Source organism: Phlebotomus papatasi, chromosome 2 (assembly GCF_024763615.1).
Source record: "Phlebotomus papatasi isolate M1 chromosome 2, Ppap_2.1, whole genome shotgun sequence".
NCBI classification, from domain to species: Eukaryota; Metazoa; Arthropoda; class Insecta; order Diptera; family Psychodidae; genus Phlebotomus; species Phlebotomus papatasi.
Genome location: NC_077223.1, coordinates 50,519,723 through 50,540,425, shown reverse-complemented (window position 1 = coordinate 50,540,425; position 20,703 = coordinate 50,519,723). Strand labels below are relative to the sequence as shown.

At 32.6% G+C, this 20,703-nt stretch overlaps 1 protein-coding gene and 1 long non-coding RNA gene across 13 annotated transcripts in view; one reads left to right on the top strand and one right to left on the bottom strand.

The window, feature by feature from the left end:
* LOC129801532 (CUGBP Elav-like family member 4) overlaps window positions 1-20,703 on the bottom strand; it is a 966,051-nt gene that overhangs the window by 889,314 nt on the left and 56,034 nt on the right. The gene's annotated exons all lie outside the window — the stretch shown is intronic.
* Window positions 6,897-9,878, top strand: LOC129801629 (uncharacterized). The gene is made up of 4 exons (XR_008751709.1): window positions 6,897-6,976; window positions 7,338-7,572; window positions 8,624-8,757; window positions 8,812-9,878. It is a non-coding gene; the product is annotated as an uncharacterized LOC129801629 (long non-coding RNA).

Below are 20,703 nucleotides of genomic sequence, written 5' to 3'. Positions count from 1 at the left end.
GTCACATTTTGAAAAGGCTCTAGTCTAGAGAGAGTATTTCTCAACCGGGTTCATGTGAAGGTTCATTGGAAAAGTGTTGAAATTTCTCACAACTCTAAACAGGATGCAATCGGGTATGAACCGATAATTAACCGGTAATGAACCGACAAGTGATTTTTATCCGAGAATCAATTGTATAAGCATTTTTGGGGAAACTTTTGAGTGATTTTTTAGTCGATTCAAATCAGTTACAAAGGTTATAAAACGGTAATGAACCCATTATGTACGGCTAAGTGATTTTTAGTTTTTCTTGTACCGTAAGTGCGAGTGATTTTATCCCCTGTATGAGAATAAGCCGACGTTAATTGCAATGAACAATAGGGAAAGCCGGAAGCCGTCGGGAAGAGTCAATCACTCAGGGAAACACATCAACTATCTTGATAGCTTTCGGCTCGGTCTCCAAGCATTCATCATCAATGGTCAAGTCTTGCAATCTTTCTCTGAGTGAGACTCGTTCAGGGTTTTAGTCAGAATTTTAAAAGGGCATAAGAGGGAACGGGGGCACTGTTCTTACAGTGGCTTTTACAATTTTTGTAATACTTGGCACAATTTTCGGATCTTCTTCTTCATCTTGGGTCAGGAAGACCAAAGACGAACGAGTCTCATAGAAAGATTGCAAGGCTTGACCATTGATGAAGGCTTGGAGACTGAGCCGAGAGCTCTGGAGATACAGTGAGTGTCAATAGTTTGTTGCCTAATGGATGGTTGAGAAGTCAAGTGAAAAAAATGATAGAAAAAAATACTTTTCCAAATTTTTCTTTTTGCAGATGAGTTTCTTGTAATCCGTAGATATTATTTATAGTTTTCAAAAAAAATAATTAATTTTATTTCATATCAAAAATAATTGTTTTCCAAAAGTTGGTCATTTTTGAAAAATCAAAAGTTTGTTGCCTCATTAAAAAAACTAATTCAAAATGGTGAAAACGTGCAACCAACTTTATGTAAACAGGTTACATTTTGAGCTTATGTCATTTGATAGGCAAATGGTGGATTTGTACATTTTTAAGGCTGTTAATGGTAAATATATAGGTGTAAGAGTGATGATAAATAACAAGAAATAATCAGTTTTTTGATAATTCATAATTTAAGTTACAATGGCAAATTACAAAAAGTTGAAAGGTGGGATATTGTCCAGAGATACTGTTGGAAGGAATCGGCGTCGCTTAATTGCCAAATTTTATGGAAATTCATGAAAGGTTATACATAAAATGGTCAAATATTATAGTAATGAGGCACGAGTACATCTGAAAAACGCTACTGGTAGACCCAGGGTTTCGACTCAGAGAGTCGATAACCGCATTCTAGGTATCTCTGATAGTAACCCCATGATGTTTACTTCAAAAATTCAGAGTCGACTGGTTACAGAAGGCATACAGGCTTCAAAACCAACTGCAATTGATTGAAAGTGGTAAGAATATTTACTTGGTTTGCAGGTTTCCATTGGTAAGCAAAACCAATCTGGTTAAAAGGTTGTAAATTCACTTGGAACATGCTAAAAAAGTAAAAATACAACATCTTACGCAGTTTGGTTTTGCTTACCAATGGAATCTTGCGAGCCAAATACCTATTCTTATATTTTCTCTCATTTTGAGTTTGATTTTCGAAGCATTTGCAGCCTGTATGCCTTCTGTAACCAGTCGACTCTGAATTTTTGAAGTAAACATCATGGGGTTACTATCAGAGATACCTAGAATGCGGTTATCGACTCTCTGAGTCGAAACCCTGGGTCTACCAGTAGCGTTTTTCAGATGTACTCGTGCCTCATCACTATAATATTTGACTATTTTATGTATAACCTTTCATGAATTTCCATAAAATTTGGCAATTAAGCGACGCCGATTCCTTCCAGCAGTATCTCTGGACAATATCCCACCTTTCAACTTTTTGTAATTTGCCATTGTAACTTAAATTATGAATTATCAAAAAACTGATTATTTCTTGTTATTTATCATCACTCTTACACCTATATATTTACCATTAACAGCCTTAAAAATGTACAAATCCACCATTTGCCTATCAAATGACATAAGCTCAAAATGTAACCTGTTTACATAAAGTTGGTTGCACGTTTTCACCATTTTGAATTAGTTTTTTTAATGAGGCAACAAACTTTTGATTTTTCAAAAATGACCAACTTTTGGAAAACAATTATTTTTGATATGAAATAAAATTAATTATTTTTTTTGAAAACTATAAATAATATCTACGGATTACAAGAAACTCATCTGCAAAAAGAAAAATTTGGAAAAGTATTTTTTTCTATCATTTTTTTCACTTGACTTCTCAACCATCCATTAGGCAACAAACTATTGACACTCACTGTAGTTGATGTGTTTCCCTGAGTGATCGTCTCTTCCCGACGACTTCCGGATTTCCCTAATGTTGTTTGTCCCCTGCGGGTGACTTTGCCACTCTTCTGTTCTTAAGCCTTTCTCTAATTCTTATGTTTAAAAATGGTTCTCACCGATCAGACATGGCAGATCGTATCGGTAAAGATCATCCTCAAGTTCCAGAAGTAAAGAAAAGCTTACAAACAGGAGGATATCAAAGTCAATCACACTTACGGTATGAATTTTTTTTAATTTTATTTATTAATAGTCAAAATCTGCGATTCCCCAGAAAAGCTATACAAGTCATTAAGTTGTGGCATCGACCTCGGGGCAGACCTAGAACAAGGTAACTGAATCAAATTCAGAATCTTGCCTTGGATTATAAAATATTTATTGAGTTTTTAATTTTGTAATATTGAAATATTGAAAAAATACACAAATTTATTAAGATTGGCATTAAATGAGGCATGGCATCAAATGGTTAAACTACCTTACAAAAATTGCATGTTGTCAATACTCCCGAAATATCAAACTTCTAAAATTCTAACAAGGGATTAAATAATATTCTGTTCGAAAATAAATTCAATTTAATTCAAGTCGTTTATTCATAACTGCACCTCATTCCCCTACCCAAATGTGAGACGCAAATATCAATCTGTCCTTGAAATTTTTTTATGTTTTTATTTCGTAAAATAAATAACTAGACTTATACGGCCTTCAGACATAAGGCTTAGCCGGCTTAGCCATATAGCTTAACTGCTCTAATTCCCTATCAATCAAGATTCTTTAGATGAATATTTAACTTAGGATTGGTCTTTTAATAACAAATGACCTATTATAATCTGAAAAAGCAATAAAGTTGCTGTTTAAGATTTGGAGATCTTTAGGAACTGGACTAAGGTCCTTGACACAATTTGAACTTAAACCGAGAGCCGCCTTAGTGGAAAAGGATAGAAATATGATTTTGCCATTATTTCGAATATTGTTACGCTAAGCCGTCTCTCGGCTAATCCTCAAGTATGTCAATACCCTAAGCCTTTAGTCTGAAGACCGCTTAAAAAAAACTAAGTATCCTCTTTTGATATTTCAAATCCTTTTTTTATATCATTCACCTAAGGGTAATAAATTTATTACTATAATTATATAAGACAAATACAAAGGCTAACTTATAATCCTCCTTTAATCAGCTTTAATAAAGAAAACCTTTAAATGTGATTAAAATAATTTGTTGCCTGAACTAATTTTAAGGTATCTTTATCGATTTCTCTGGTGTTTTTGCTTCTTGTGAAGCCTACAATTTACCATTCTGCGAGAGGATTTCAGCAGCCTTGTATGTGAACAATAAGATAAATCTCATTTCACACTTTAATCGTGAATTTTCTCACATTAAATCTTTCCAGAGACCCAACCTATGTTGTACCGAAGTAGGATGATTCCGGTGTAAATTCGAAAGATTTGGCCTCATTCGGCGGGGATTTCCACCACACCGCCACCGCCCCGATGGGTTGCAGAGAAAATTGCATCATTTGAAGTGGGTGCAAAGTGAAAATTAAGGCTCGGGTAATGGAAATTCATGTGGCAACATTGAAAATGGGTGGTAATTCTGTGCGATTTCCATGTGGTAGTGTTTGTCTTTGCATTCTCTTGTGGATGCGGATTTCTCAAGTCATGATTCACACTCCCCTGGTAGATATCACCAATTTTCCACCATCCTCTCTGCCTAACCAGAAGGATTCTCTCGTACAGAATATGCAGGTATACTGAATTTCCACGACTGTTCCTCATGGGCACTTCTCCTTCGTGATCCTTGTTTTCCCGCAGGACTTTCATCTGGAATTCCGTTTCTTTTTTTTCTCCCTTGCTCTATAGCGGATAGATAAAATGACGAGGGTGGAAAATTATATATGGTACATTGAGATAACCAAAAGGGGAGTGCAGACAGATATAGAAATAATGACGAGAGCCGTATAAAAAAAAACTTGTGAGAGGTATGTTGGGAATGGGATGAAAGTCCTCATTATGGTAAAGCGTGCAGTCAAGTAGAGATGGTTTTGATGAAAATTGCGAGAAATTTTTACTTATGTCTATCTCTTTCTTCTAGTACGACTGCAACACCCACAGAGAGAGACTTTTCTCCTTTAGCACATGAAAATTTTCCACAGAAAATGAGGAATATAGTTGGAAAGTTTTGCCTTCAACTCAACTGTGAGCTTTTCCATGTTGTATATAATACACGTGTTTGTCTTCTGGGAGTCGTTCTTCCAGACTTGCACCAACTTTTACCACCTCTCACCAACGTTTCATTTGTTCACGAAAACCACACATATACATAGCATCATCTCACACAAGAGCCGGTAGTATCTCATAAAAATGCCATTTTTCACAAGACTTTCAGCCAAAGCGTCAAAGTTTCTGCATTTTTTCTTTATCGTGGTCACGAGAATTAGATTGCCAGTTTCATTTCTGAAGGATGAGTCAGAAGGTTCATCTTTTACCATTCATCCTCAATTTTTTTTTTATCTTTTCCAAATTTTACCCTAAGTTACTAAAGAAAAGATTAAATATATAAAGAATAAAAATATAGGGGAAAGTACTCTCCCTTCGAACGTTCATGCCTTCGAATAATGTGAATTTTCACATTTCTATCAAATATTAGTTGGCTTATCATCGATTGTTGATAATTCCGTTATAATTTAGTGTAAATCTCTTACGAAAAACAAAAGAAATGCACATTATTCGAAGGCATGAACGTTCGAAGGGAGAGCACTTTCCCCTAGTAATATAAGAGGTTCTTATATTGATTAAAAAAAAGATTTCTCAGTCCTTCAGTTAGAGGGAGTTTAAAGCGTTGTAGGGCACTCAAATTAAATGACATCTAGTAACCTCAAAACAGGATTGACAGCGATAGAGGTTGTAGAGGAATCTGAGGTATAGTAGTACACATGGGGTAGGGTGGAGTCACCACTTATGTACAGTGTCGTCCATAAGTTTCTTGACAAATCTATGTTCGCGAAATCAGGTGGAAAAATGATAGATTTTTTTTCTTTTGGGAAATGAGTTGCGTGTAATCCATAAATGTTATTAAGTTTAAAAAAAAACATTTATTTTAAATTAAAAATTAATTGTTTTTGTTTAAACAAAGTTGAACATTTTTCATCGGCCAAAAGTTTTTTGACAAATTCGTAAAACTTAGGGCCTTGACAGACATGAGGATTAGCAGAGAGACGGCTTAGCGTAATTATTTTCGAAATAATGGTTAAACTTAATTTCCATCATTTTCCACTAAGTCGTCTCTCGGCTTAAGTCGCAAGTGTGTCTAGGGCATTACTCAAAAGTCAAATATATGCAACTAACACCTTTTGACCCAGTTACATTTTGAAGGTTTCTCATAAGAGACAAACGATAGGTTTGCACATTTCTAAAGTTTGCAATGGTCAATTTAGGCATATAAAAGTTATGATAATTTATAATGAAATAACGTATTTTATGTTAATTTATAATTTAGGTTAAAATTACAATTTAGAAGAAGTTAAAGGATGAGTAATAGTCCGGAGATACTGCCATTGTTTAATTTTATGGAAAATCATGACAAGATATTCAGTATCGACCATAAGTTTATTGACAAAGATATGTTCGAGAAATTATGTGGAGAAAATGATAGAAAAAAGTAATTTTTTAAAATTCTAAATAATGATTTTTCTAAGTTACGAGTCTATTTTAAGTATTTCGCAAAAATGAGATAATTTAGCACCCTTTCTAAATAATAATCAGGCTAGATCATCGACTATACTAGCTGCATTTGCTTTATATTTAAATTCATTGTTCACGATACCATCGCTGCGTAGCACTTGCAACGAATATTAACACAAAGCAAATGCAGTTTCCACAGTTGTTGATCCAACCGACGATGTATAGCTCTCTTTTTAAATTTTCGCAATGAAGCAGTAAAAACTAAAATAAAATTGAACGAGATTAAGATATGTATAGTACATTGTATACTATTCCAATAGTATGACATGAAATATTTCGAATATAATTGTTCAGGCTACACTGGTAAAAATGAAAGGTTCACTGGGGATCCTTTCAATAGAATCATGGCCTAAAAGGTTCATTTTCATCAAAATGCTAGTATGAAAATGATCTTTCTTTAAAGAATCACTAAAGTGATTCAAATAAAGGATCAAACAAAGTGACCCATTAAAAGGTTCATCAAATCGATCATTTTAAAAAGATCCCTGTTCCTCAAGAATAATTAACAAAATTAAAGAAGATAAATAGTCAAAAATGCGTGTAAAGTATTTACTCCGATGATAAAATAATGTTTCAAATTGAAAAAATGTATATTTTAAATTATTTACATAATATATTTGCAAAAAAATATCAAAGCGAACGAAGCGAACCTTTTGAAAGGATCACTAAATTTTGCCAGTGCGCATGCGCACAATCGACGCTGTCAAAAAAGATCACGCCACCTTTCAACCCGGCCAGTGCCGAGTGTGACGCGAGCGAGAGAGGAAAAGTGACATCGCGATTCGTGACGTGTCAAGTCGTGTTCCCAAATCAGTGCGTTTTTTGACTTTTATCTTTCTTAAAATATTCATCTAAAGGTAAGTGACATTGTTCTAGTGCATATGTGCGTTGAATTTTAGTGAAAATATGTCAAAGAATACGCAGTGGAGTGCAATGTGTCGATTGTGCAATTTCCAAAATGAAATGGCGTCATGGCCATCATGGCCGTCATGGTGTTGTGAAAAAATTGAAATGGTTTATTCTTGGAAAAATCATCGTTTTTACCAATCTATCTCGAAGATATCGTAGTTTGATACGAAATATTCGATATTGGTTGATAAAAGCGATGAAATAATCACAAGTGCAAAATAAAAATTCCCAAAAAATGTTTTATATCAGCCGGACGCCAAGCAAAATATTTATGGGGGCTTTTTTGCCCTATTTTTCTTTCTTTTTTAGATTCTTCCGGATATCTCTGAAAGTCTGTGATTGTTCTTTCGGAGTCAGTGTGAAGAAAAGTGATTGTTGGACGTTTTGGAGACAAGGTGGACACGGTGGACAGTATCCTGTCCGTCACTGTGGAGTGGGAAATACTGGAAAACCCAGAAAACTCTGATTTGTATCTTCACTGAATTCTCCCATCAAACCACCTAATTCTCACCATCCCATCAGTCTTCAACAGAAGAATCTCAGGGTAAGATTTTTATTTGTTTTTTCGATTTTAGGGCAGAATCACATTGACAGTAAATGCTCACCGTATTTCGTTAATTTACAAAGTTTTATTGAAATTCTTACGCAAATTTTCAATTACCGTATTACGTTATCACATAATCGGTGGCACTAGGTGAAAATAATATCAGAAAAAAAAATAAAATAAAACGAAAATACCAAAAAACGGTGAGCAGAAAAACTGTAGGGCTTTTTTGCTACAGGTTTTCGTACAGTTCTTTTGATCACTGTTTATCGCATTTTCGTTTTATTCTTTCAATTTTCTTATATTATTCTCACTTAGTGCCACCGAGTATGAGATAAGGTAATACGGTAATTCAGAATTTACGTATGAATTGCAATGAATATGCGTAAATTGACGAAATACGGTGAGGCTTTGCCGGTGAAGGTGAGCATTTTACTGTCAATGTGATTCTGCCCTTAATATTTAGCTGTGAACGCTAACTTAAATGGAAATCTTCAGTTCTTTCTAAATAAAGAATCAGATACCATAAGTTGATACAAATTAACACCGGATTTCTCTTCTGTATTTGCCTATTTATTCAAAGAAAAGTACATTTTTCAGACCTCGTAAAATAATTCGAATTACAGTACTGTTTACAATTTAAAAATTCTAAATTTAGTTATGATAAAATTTCCTCTTGGTTTGGAATATTTATCAAAGGAAAAGGGCATTATTTCATTGATATTTAGGAGACCTAATACATTCTTGTCTTCTATTTTGTACGCGTAGAGTTCTCTATCAAAAAACGTAGTTGACCAATATTTAACACCAAAGTAAAATGATATCGTCAAAAGAAAATATATCAATAATTTCACAAAAAAAATTGGGAAATCATCGTTGTCAATACCTTTACATACAAATGATCCCAATTTATATTCCAGCATCACAGGAAGCGTCACTACCAGACAATTTTGGTCGACTATTAGGGAGGTGTTAAAATTAATGCCAGAGCTGCTAATGATAATTTTGTTTTTTTGTAGTACTTATTTTCATTTTATATAACTAATTTCAGCTACTCTGATTTTGAGTCACAATATGGTTCAAAAAATGTTCGTGTTAAACTGACGTCACTTCTTCAGAAAATTGACTAGGAATACCCTTTCTTACCCGATGCCAGACAGAAAAGGAACAGCGAAATCATTGATGGTAAAGATATTTATAAATGAAGTCGTTATTTTTCTTATGTATATATTTTTTTAGAGTGGACGACATCGGTCCAGGGATTTTTGAAAGTCCTTTCGTTTTTCCCACCTGTGAACACTGATGCGAACAAGCAAAAAGCAACTGTTAAGGACTCCTTGTCGTCTTTTATAATATTCTTTCCACTGGGCACTCCACCTTCGGAAACAATGGACGATATTAATAAAAAAGGTGAAGGAATACAATTCTTCGCGGATGGTTCCAACAAAAAGGCCATTTCAAATTTCTACTTGAAGTTGGACGACCTCATCTTGAAGATCAAAGCTATACATTTTATTGGTGCATTTGATTTCATTTTTAAAGTTCATTTCGCTCTCAACATTTATTTTAAAAACTGCCACTCCAATTTTTATAAGTTAATTTAGCATTATATTTATGGAATTTCTCTCCAAAAGATACCAGTTTCTTTAAAATTTGTAGCAGCCCGTTGTAATCTAAACTGAAAAAATCAATTGATAATGCAATAATGTAACTAAAAATCTTAACCCTCTAAGTTCGATTAAGTCACCCAAAGTTTTCATTTTTATTGACGAAAATCGTCAATAAAAATGAAACCGGTAAACGTCTTACCTCTAACCTTGGAAAGTCCAACAGAGTCTTATTTGGTGTATTTTTCACATTTATTAACGATAAGGACAAAAATTGTCAAAAAATTTAAGTAATTTTTCTGACGATACCAATGATCGATTAATTGTCGCTCTAATGAAAAATATTACGTTTGAGTATTGTAGTTTTTATTCCTAAAATGGTTTTACTTACAAATAATTGAAAGTATGAAAAATAATTAAAATCAATTTTCAATATGAGAATTTACAAATCGTCATTTTTTAGCTTAAATATTTACTACAAAGCAAGTAGCTAGAGACTTGAAAAAAATATTCTAGATTCTTTCAACCTTTTACTTTACAATTATGTACAAACATAAGTAAAAATAACTAGATAGTTAGGAAACATTATTTTCTTTATAGGACACCGGTGTTTCAATCGACCTTAAAGGGTTAAAAGATTAATTCGACTGAGCAATGTATGAAAATAAAATTAAATTGTCTTTGTAATAAAGTAGAATTTAAAAAGGCTTTAATTTGTTTTTACTGTTTATTGATCGATTGTATGGGACGAGTAAAATTCAAAACGGATATATTGAAAGGTTCACAGTGAACCATTTCAAAGGTTCACAGAGAACCATTTCAAAGGTTCATCCGATGATCCATTAAAAAGTTCCTCAAAATGAACCTTTCAAAGCATTAAAATTTGATACTTTCAGGAAGGATCAAAGTGATTTTTTAACGAAGGTTCGAAATGAACCTTTTGAAAAGATGGATCATATTTGATCCCCCAAAAGGATCGCGAAAGGATCAAAATGAACCTTTCATTTTTACCAGTGTACATATTACCATTTTCATATGCCGAGAGAGCCGTCTCTATATAATGTATTCAGTTCTTTTGAGAGTAACATCTCTGAAAAATCTGCCTAACCACAGGAAAAAAAATTGAATTCGTATTTCATAACTGGCTTTCGGCCAATTTTTAAATGAGAATTCAAAAACCAATTTCACTTTTAAAACTTTAATAGGTGATATAACAATAGAGCTCATTTTTTGCTCGCCTCACGCAGCTCCGGCCAAACTTTGTCCTCTCAGGCGCACATTTATCTCCATGGCGTTCTCCTGCAATTACTAATTTAATTCTTCTCTTCACTTTTTTTTATTCGCTTATTGTTTGAGGGCTTTGCCATGGATAAAAAATGGGGTAGAGAGGAATGCACAAGTATTTATCATACAATGAATAAAATTTCACCCTCAACGGCTTTTCAATTCAATCTCAATCTCGCATTTCTATATTCCCATTTTTCTCTGCAGACACAAAATATGCATTATGCATAGAATTCAAGGGCTCAATGATATTCTGGTTCACTGAACATATTTTTGGCAATCATTGGGAATTCTATAAAAGAGATATTTCCCATGATTCACAGTCACGTAGAAGTTACATTTAAAGAGATTTTAAATTAATAAAATATGCTTTGTGCCAGATTGATGTAATAATTTGGTGACATTCTCAATTTTACTTTCGTACTTTCCCAATTTTTGACTTAGACCATTTTTCACAGGAATACTTAGAATTACTATTCTAAGAATCTGGGGAATTCCTTTAATAAGTTTTCTTGGAATTTCAAGAAATGAAGTACTCGCATGATGAAAATAGCATTTACTTTACAAAACTATTATGGAATTACTGACATACAATTTGTCATTTAAACGAGGAAGTTGTAAATTTTAAAAAAGGGATTGTCATTATAAAAACCATTATCATACTTAGTATAGCTTCATAATCACTTTGATTAATTTTATACTGTACGTATATATTTCATGTCATTGTATTCCTTAAACTATTCATTCACTAATTATTAAATAAGTTGCCAAGTATTTAAAATGTTAAAGCAAATAGTATTTGAAAGAAATTAAATCTTGAAAATGCCCGCTGCTTTGCTCTACCTATTTTTGAGACATTAATGATGAATTTTTTGGAAAATGATGTAGCTTTTTATTCAACTAAGAAAAATAAAAAACTGAAATTTTTTTCTAATAACAAAACATACTAAATTTTATTAAAATTGTCAGTTATATCGTGTAAAATATTTTATTAATGAATAGAATAAAATAAAATAACTTAGATCAAATGATATAAAACAAAATATATTAAAATTTAGTCAAAGTAGTGATCTAAAATCTAGTTTAACTCATTACTGCGAGTAGTTATGCCCAATGCACAATAACTTTTGTTTTGTTTACATGTTTTTGACGTTTCAGTGACAGTGAATGAAACCGAGATCTAGTTATCTCGCTCTCTCTCATAAGAAATTTTGAAAACTTGTTTACAAACAAAAGTTATTGTGCGCTGGGCATTACAGACGATGCAATGAATAAGAAATATTTCTGATTTTTTTAGAGGAAAACACAAATAATAATGCAACGTTCCGCAATGGGAGTCCGAAACATTCATTATTAGTTTTTTCTTATATAAGGATGGGATTTTAAGTCCTATTCCTCGTGGAATCAACAAGTGCAGTGAAGCTCACTGGATGCAATCCGAACACCTTTAGCGCCAGAAAAATTCCTGGTGACCTAAAGAGGATTCGATCCCGAGACACTTGCATCATAGAGCGAGTGCTCTACCGCTTGACCCATTCAGTGCCTCCATGATTTCTAATAGTCATTGATAATTTTTTTAGCTTTTCGGTGACCCACTCGTCATTAAATAGTGAAACAGAGCATTAGTTAGAACATGAAAAACCATAAAAAACACAAATTTAAGGTTAAAACTTTTCCAAAAAAAGATGCTCAACAAGATATCATTTAGTTTTTACATAAAATTAAGCACATTTTGATCTCTAAATTATGCAAATTTCATAATGAGAACCAAAGATATGAATTTTTGATTCATAGAAAAATCATTAAACATTTAATGTAATGTAATGTAACTGAAATTAACGGATTTCGGTTTTGACATTCCTAAAGGACTCTTTAACAAGTTTTATAACTCTTATCAAAGACACGGACAAAGAAGATTTTTTTTAAACACTTATACAAATCATAAAACGATGTCCAACAAAAATTAATTTTTAGGACTGACTATTTTGCCGTCTATTTAATAAAATTTCAAAATTAACTTACATTTTTCAATTCAATTTCAATTTTTACTCGGATTGATTTTTTTCGATTTTGTTCATATAGTGCAGTACTTAGTGCGTAATAAGCTCTTCAGACATGAGTTTACTGTTACATTTGTAATTTCAAGACAGGCGATTCCTATAGGGGAAACTGGAGCACTACCAAACACGGGGTACCACCAAACACTGTGATTTTTTAATCGGATATTAGATATCAGAGGATGAGACCGATAGGATTTTATAGGCACTATAGGGATGCTTGTCCACTGAAGGGATGGTCGAGATAGTCCAAGTAGTTTTGAAATAAAAATTAGTGTTTGGTGGTACCTCGTGTTTGGTGGTACCTCAGTTTTCCCTACACTTGTATGTAAAAGGAAAATAAATTATTATTATCAAGACAGGCGAATTTTGTAGAGTAATAGTCCTATTAGTTTTTATGGTATAATATTAGAAATGTCAGCTTTTCATCAACGTTTGTTATTGAAAAATTAAAGATATCTGGGAACAAGATTTGATATCAAGAATCTAAAATGTATTTTATGCGAATTTCAGACTGAGACTTGCGTGAATCTCTCCAATTCCCGAAGGTTTAGAATTTCTAAAAAAAAACAAGCGAATTTAACTGATTACAAAAAAGAGTGTAATAATTTGTAATCATTATTTTACCAAAAATCTTTTCCAATAACAAATTATTGAAATCAAACCAGAGGTCAAACCTTAAAGCTGAAAGTCGTATTAGATCGCTTATATTTCTTTTCTATCCGTCCTGTTTAATGTGGTAGACTACGTTATTATGACCCACGACTGACGTCTGTGGTGTCGGCCACAGTCAGGGGACTATCTGTTGGACTACAACTAGTCATCGTATCGGCAAGGTCAATTTTTGTTATTTCGAGTTGTATATTTTTAATGAAAAAATATATATAATATATTTTGGTCAGTAAATTCGTAAATTTGGTAAATAAAACTTCATTAATCAGTAAATAATTCAAAATCGCCAGTAAAAAAAAAAACAATTTTGGTAAATAAAAACGATCCATTTTGATCAATAATACATTAAAATGGTTCATAATGGCTCTGGCACACCTTTTAGATCAGGAAAATTTCATGAAGTCGAAATTCACATCCCTTTCTTTTTCACATGTTTTGCATATGACTATCTCATTCTTTCGCATACCAAATTCTATTGAGCTAAATTGAATTTGGTGTGATGTTTAAAAGAAGAAGAAGAGTGCAAGAGAACGAAGTAGACATATGTAAAGCATGTGAGAAAGAAAGAGATTCGAATTTCGACTTCATGAAATTTTCCTGATCTAAAAGGTGTGCCGGACCTATAACTTCTTAGTTTTTCCATTGTTTACTATTTCCATTTAACCCAAAATACTTCCTAATCAGCTGCAGCATCATCTCATTTTGCATAACAAAAGACTTCTAAATTACAATACAAGACTCAAGCAGCTTTGTAAACCTTAATACAATTATTCATTTTCCCATTCATCAATTTAATTAGTTAATTGAGTCTGGAGAACATTGGGAAATTGATCAGCAAATTTAAATTTTCGAATGTTAAACACTTTTGATTGCATAAAAATTGTGAAATATTGTAGGCAATAAAAATTAAAAAGTGAAAATCGACCTTGAAAATACGGTTTAAAGGCCATTTATGATCAATTTTTACTGACCAAAATGGAATATTTTAAATTTTTCCAATCAATTTACATTAATTCTTTCAGCAATTTTAAAGCTTACGTTCACTTTTCTGAATTATTTTCCTTAAGAGATTATTTAAATTAAAACACATAAATAGGCATAAAACCCAAGTAAAATATTCCACTATATGATAAACCCCTTATTGACTTTCGTCGTGCGTGCTTTGAGGAATATTTTCAGAATGTGGAAGTGGAATTCAACAAGGTGTAAATGTACATATTTCCATTGAAATTGACTCAGTATGGAAATAGTTCTCTTATTATTTAGCACTTTTATTGTTAGCTACTGAAGATCCCAATCGACAATGGCTACACTAGTAGATACTATTCCAATTTCCTCCCATTTACCCTTTAGAATGAACTCTTTCTCTCTTTCTCCTCTTCTGTCGATTGTCCACACAAGCCCCTGGCCATGTTTCGCCCCATTGAACTTGGATAAATTTTCAACAGAATTTAATCGAATTAAATGCATTTAATATGTTATAACATTTCATGTGTATGTGGCCAGTTAAAATGGATAGAGGACGCCTTTGGGGTTTGCTTTTCAGCCACTGGATATATATATATATATATATATCCGTATATATATTATATTCACATATTATATACATATATATGTGAATTTCTTAGTGGCATAAAAGTAGGAGTGGAGGGTAACTTCAAATTGAATCACGTTTAATTTCACCAATTCCATTTCAATTACATTCAATGAATATTATTTCAGTGTGACTGTCGTCAATTCAATTTTCTTTATGTTTTGGTATTCCATTTTTGTTCAATATCCCAATCGTCTTCTAAAGCATTGCTACTTTTTGTCATCTAAGAAGAAAGAGAGAGAAAAAGACTAGGGAAAATTGCGAGTAATATTTAAATGTGCCATATGGCTGTATTTTTTTCTGCAGATTAATTTATTAGGAAAAATTCACTTAGATTTTTTCTTTCGTTTACATCTGTCTCAGGTTTATTCATAAAATTTTCAGATAGCGTTTTATATTTCCCGCTAAGAAAGCTCAGTATAATATTTCCGACAAAGCAATTGCCGCAGAATGGTTGTGAATGGGACAAGAAAATGGGATGAGCCAAAAGGATTCCGTTTTTTTTTTTGCTAGAAATGAGAAAAATTGTCAAAGAATCATGTTTCACAGAGTTGAATTGCAGTAAGAAATAAAACGGAGAAAATAGTGAGAGATTACTTGCAAGTGCTTTCAAAAGCTCGTTTTGCGCCGCGTGAGATTTCGCTTTTCGTTTGCTGCAAAAAAACAAGCTTCTCTCCCTTTTATACACAAACTAGAAAATATCCCACCAAGATATTGAATTGAATCATGAATTTCTCCATGACTTACCACCCCCATCGTCCTCCTTTTATACCACGAGTGGTAAATATCACAATCTCAAGAAAATCCCCTGAGACATACTTAGTAAGAGAATTTTTATGCTTATGTCCTTCATGTTTAAATTGAGAACGTCTCAGATAATTTTTGCTCATAACTGCATTGTGTGAAAAATATTTTTATAATTTTAACCAAATGTTTCATTTAAGTTGAATATTCAAAAGTTTTCAACACTATAGGGCAAATGTCCTAATTCAAAACCATTTTCAGATGCTTTAACTTTGACAGAAGATTCAACACATTAAGTTCATATTTTTTTCTGAAGATAATTACATAAATTTGCTTTTTGACTCTTTTAGAATGTTACTGTTTAGTGTAAATTCTTTAGATATAATTTGAAAACTTCTTAAATACAAGAAAAAACGCGAGTGTAAAATGCTTCTATTGGAAACAAATTAATCCAAATGGAAACAAGGGAAAATTTCTAATTGGAGACAAACAGTGTAAGTAAAACCGCGACGAAAGGCTTCCAAGACCTTGCTGAGTTGCTCCTGAGTGCAGAATTTGTTCTTATTCCTGGTCTTTTCTCCTTTCCCATCTAAAACAACAAGAAAATCTCTCCAAAAAAAAATCATACTTCCGGGGTTTCCTATTGAAGCATTTGCAGACATTTCAGAAAAAAACCCTTTTTTTTCACGAAATAGGTAATTATTTTATTTGAAAATTTTTTTTCACAATAAACACCGTTAACAATAAAGATTAGCACTTAATTTAACTAAAATTGGCCAGAAATATGACATAAATGTTAAACAAAACGAATAAACAACAGTCATCTTATTGCATTTTTCATTGGAAAATATGATCGATTGATAAAAAATTCGATGGTGAAATGGTACACTCTTAATTTTTCTAAGAAATTAACAAATTAAAATTTGTGAATATGAATGGATTTTCGCTTTATTTGGAGCAACATTAACTAAATAATGAAACTGTGATATAGAAAATATATAAATATAATAATTTAATACTGTATTTATCATGAAAACAGTGACGTTTCCATTTGGAGTAGCCAAAAAGTTCCATTTGGAGCAGGTTTTGAATTAGCTTAATTTACCCTAGGGGAGACCAGGGCAAAATTAGGCACGTATAGTATTTGATAGTGGTATTTTATTGTTTGCCTTCGAAGGAATATTGAGGAAACCACTCTTTGTACTAAATATATATTTCCCTTACTATTCATTGAAATATTTATCAGCCTCATACAAAAATTTTTTGTAAAAATTATACGCAATGAAAAATTTCATTTGGTTGCTAATTCTACCCCGGTCTCCCATACTACGAACAAATTCTCATAAAATAATTCTCGCTAATTGGTAAAATCCAGAATCCGATCTTTGTGGACCAATTCCATTGAAATAATGATTAAAATATATTAAACAAGTACAATAAACAAAACATAATTCGTAGTAAAAACACTTTCCCCCTAAATAATAAATTTAATTATTAATACTATTAAATATTAGAGTTTTTGACGTCACGTTGTCGGTCCGTCTATCACGTTTAGAGCCGAATTGGTTAAAGATAGGGACTTGATACCTTCAGAAAACCCCACATAAATCGACCCTGGCAGCCTGGAACCACTGTCGTTCTTTCTCCCCTCCCCTTCCCCTAAACAATAATGTTTTTAGGTATTTTAAAGGTTACCTAGGCGGTAAGAGTGTGTATTACAGTCGTCAATTTCTTGTCATGGACTTTTGAACATCTTATAACTTATATTAGACTCTAGATGATTAAGCTCAAATATCCCTTGATAAAGGCAATAAGTCGTACTTTTTTCTTTAGTAATGCTTTACTTACGGTCATGATAATTTATATAGCGAATAAGATTCAAGATTGGATCCTAAGATGAAAATGTGACTCTTTTAAACTTACCTGAAAAAAAAAGAAAAAAAACAACGTTATCGTTAGATTTATAATTATAATAAACAACAGTAATTTCAAATTTTCATTTTCTGCATAAATATGTAGGTCTTAATGATTTTTTATCAACTTTAAACCTCAAATTCTATATCATATAACTCTATTTCGAATTTACAGATTAGCTAACACCATAATTTCATGAAAATTTTTATTCAGTTGAATTTCCAAATTTTTCTTTAAAATTATTATATTATTATTTATTGTTCATATTTATCACTTTGATTTGAAACCGTACATAAACCAATCGAATATGAGGAATATTAGATTACTCCTGATTGCGATATATTCGATCATCTACTGATTTTCATTCCATTGTTGTGCCACAAAATAAAATTTAGTTAGACCTAAGAAGCGCAGTTGTTAACACTTTTCTTGAGTATCGGCTCCACAGAGGCAGACTTCGATATTTGAAATTTTGATTGTTTTGTGTTATTTAAAAGATATTAATATATATTTCTAGCAACTAAATTTCTCAGGTTAAAGTAGGGGAGAGTGGGGTAATTTCAGGGATCCATAGACTTTATAAAATGTAATGTGCTGTTTATTTTTAAATAGCCCATACGCAAGACTAACTAGTTCATTAAAGTTTGGCAAATCAATCTGAAACTGAGCTATTTGATTCTTCTCTGTTTTTTTTTTTTAAATTCTAACAATTTTTGTTTATTTTCTCTATTAGTTAAAAATAAATGCAGAAGCAGTAAAATTGTATCCGCGCTTCATATATTTTACGGTGTAATCATACTTGCACATTAAAATTTTCATGTGATTCACATTAATTGCCAGTAATGAGCGTTTAAATGTGTGTTTCTGTCTTTGAATCACTTAAAATTCAGAATTTAACCTTTTCAATGATAAATTGGTACATTTAGCCCCCAAACATGGGATTAAATTGAATTATAGCAATAATGTGAAATAGGTACGATTTTACAAAATTATCACATCTAATAAGAATGTGAATTTTCATTTATTTTTTGCGTTAAAACATATAATTAAGTTTTGCGGGTTGAGATTACCTTTTTTTCAGATAGACCAAACTGTGTAAATGTTAACTAGAGATACAAACCACAGATAACTAAAACACACTTTATGGAGATAATTAATAGAAATGGCATAAAAATTTTGATGAGAAAATGTAATACTAGGGTTACAAACACCCTTAAAGTGACAAAATCCAAAAGAAATTTAAAAGAAAAGAACTCCAATCAGCTGAGAAATTTTTACGAGCAGTGAAAAATGCACTGTATGTGAAATTAATTAACCCAGTTCAATAGCAAAGTGCATGATTTGCAATCGATATACGCCAGAATTTTATGATATAACGCGGCATGAGCAGGTGAAAATTGAAGGTGAAACCACACTTTAGTGAAGCGAGAAAACCCTCGCGAAAACCACCATTGGGGGTGGGCCTTTGCATCATTTAGAGAGCTCCAAGAGCTACGGATTTTTTTTTTGTAGGACACTCTGGCGCAGAAAGAGGACTCGCTGGAATTCAGGACACCTTCAACCACACCATGAGGCTTTCACTCAAATTCAATGGCACTGGGAGAAAATTCTTGGTGGTGGCATAAAAGCCTGAATGTCCTGGTGCAGCGCAATTTCATGTCAATCATCGTGCAGAGGACTCAGAAGAGTATCCCTTAGGGGATATTACAACTATGGAAGCTCAAAAGCTCTGACTCTAGATGAGTCAGAAAGGGAGTTTCACAGTTAGTGGTGTGAGAAACAATTATAATGGGAGAAGCAATTGGAGCAGAAAATTGTCTTAAGTCAATGAATTTTTCTTTGAAAGTAAATTGGAAAGATGTTTAGTTCTAATTCAAACCGCAGTTAATTTAATGGTTCAAATCCATAATAAGCAACACAAATCAATCATACTCGTATTTTAATAATACGTTTAATTTACCAAATTTGTAGAAACAGCCTAAGCCTAGATCAGTATATTGCAGGTAAAATTCTTAATGTGAGCAGACGATATCACAAAAAAAATCCATTTGAGGTTAAAAAATCAGTAGTTAATGTATATAGGATTTTTCAGCAATGTTGTAAATAAATACAATTTTTTAAGCATATCTTAAAGTCTGTAATGGCCTCTATGCACTAGAAAGTTTATCACAGAAAAACCTTACATATTAGTGTTGAATTCCATAAAAAATCATTAGAATATGCTTAAGAATTAGAAAAAAATGAAAAATTATTGAGAAAAGTGATGGCAAAGCGGCTTTACGAAATGCCCGAACTTATAAAGTACATACTACATCTCATAAGTACTTTCGCATCATTTACCATTTACCGGTTTATAACCGCTTTTAATCGATTGATAATTCTAAGATAGCCCAAAATAGCTTTTGAGTAAAGAAATTGATTTTCGGACAAAAATAACTTATCGGTTCAGAACCGATTGGAACCGGTTAAAAATTATCAGGAATTCCGAAACCTTTTTAGGGGCCCCAACCAGGAAACCATTAAATTGACAAATTCCATCTTTAGAGTCTTTTTAACATTTGACCTTCAAAAACCGTTAGTAGAAATGATTCAGCAGCATGAAATGTTCGCATAGATAACCTGTAAAACATATCCAAAAATGAAAAAAAAAACTGCAGGACGCGTTTTCGATCAACCAGAAAAAACATAGTTTTAGAAGGGATGGAAGGGGTGGCGGGGGGAAATGAGAGGCATGCTAACGGTCCCAGAGTCGATTACGGTAGAGTTTTCTCCTCAAGTCTCTAGCTTTAACGGATTGACCCCTACCGGCCGGAGAGACGGTAGGAGAGACGCAAGGACAAACAGCCTGACATTATTTCTCAGAAATCGTCTGAAACGTGGAGATATGTTGGGAAAAGTGGTCCCCGAGGATGGAAAGTGGAAATTTTGGGGATTGAAAAAGTCGAGAGATTACCTACTCTCTCTGTGAAGTTCGAATGGTAAAAATGGGATACACATTTTTAGTCAGTAAAACAGCAGATTAGTCAGTAAAGCAATCAAAGGAACAGTAAAAAAAAATTTAAGTGAAGGATAAAACTAATATACAATCATTGATCCTTTAAATCAAATACAATACCAAGATGGTTCCTTCTCACATATTTTTCTCTTTGCTAAAAATATTTCACTATTTTTATGCATTTGCAATTTATTTGAGCAATCAATGGGTCAAGTGGTAGAGCACTTGCTCTATGATGCAAGTGTTCCGGGTTCAAATTCAAAT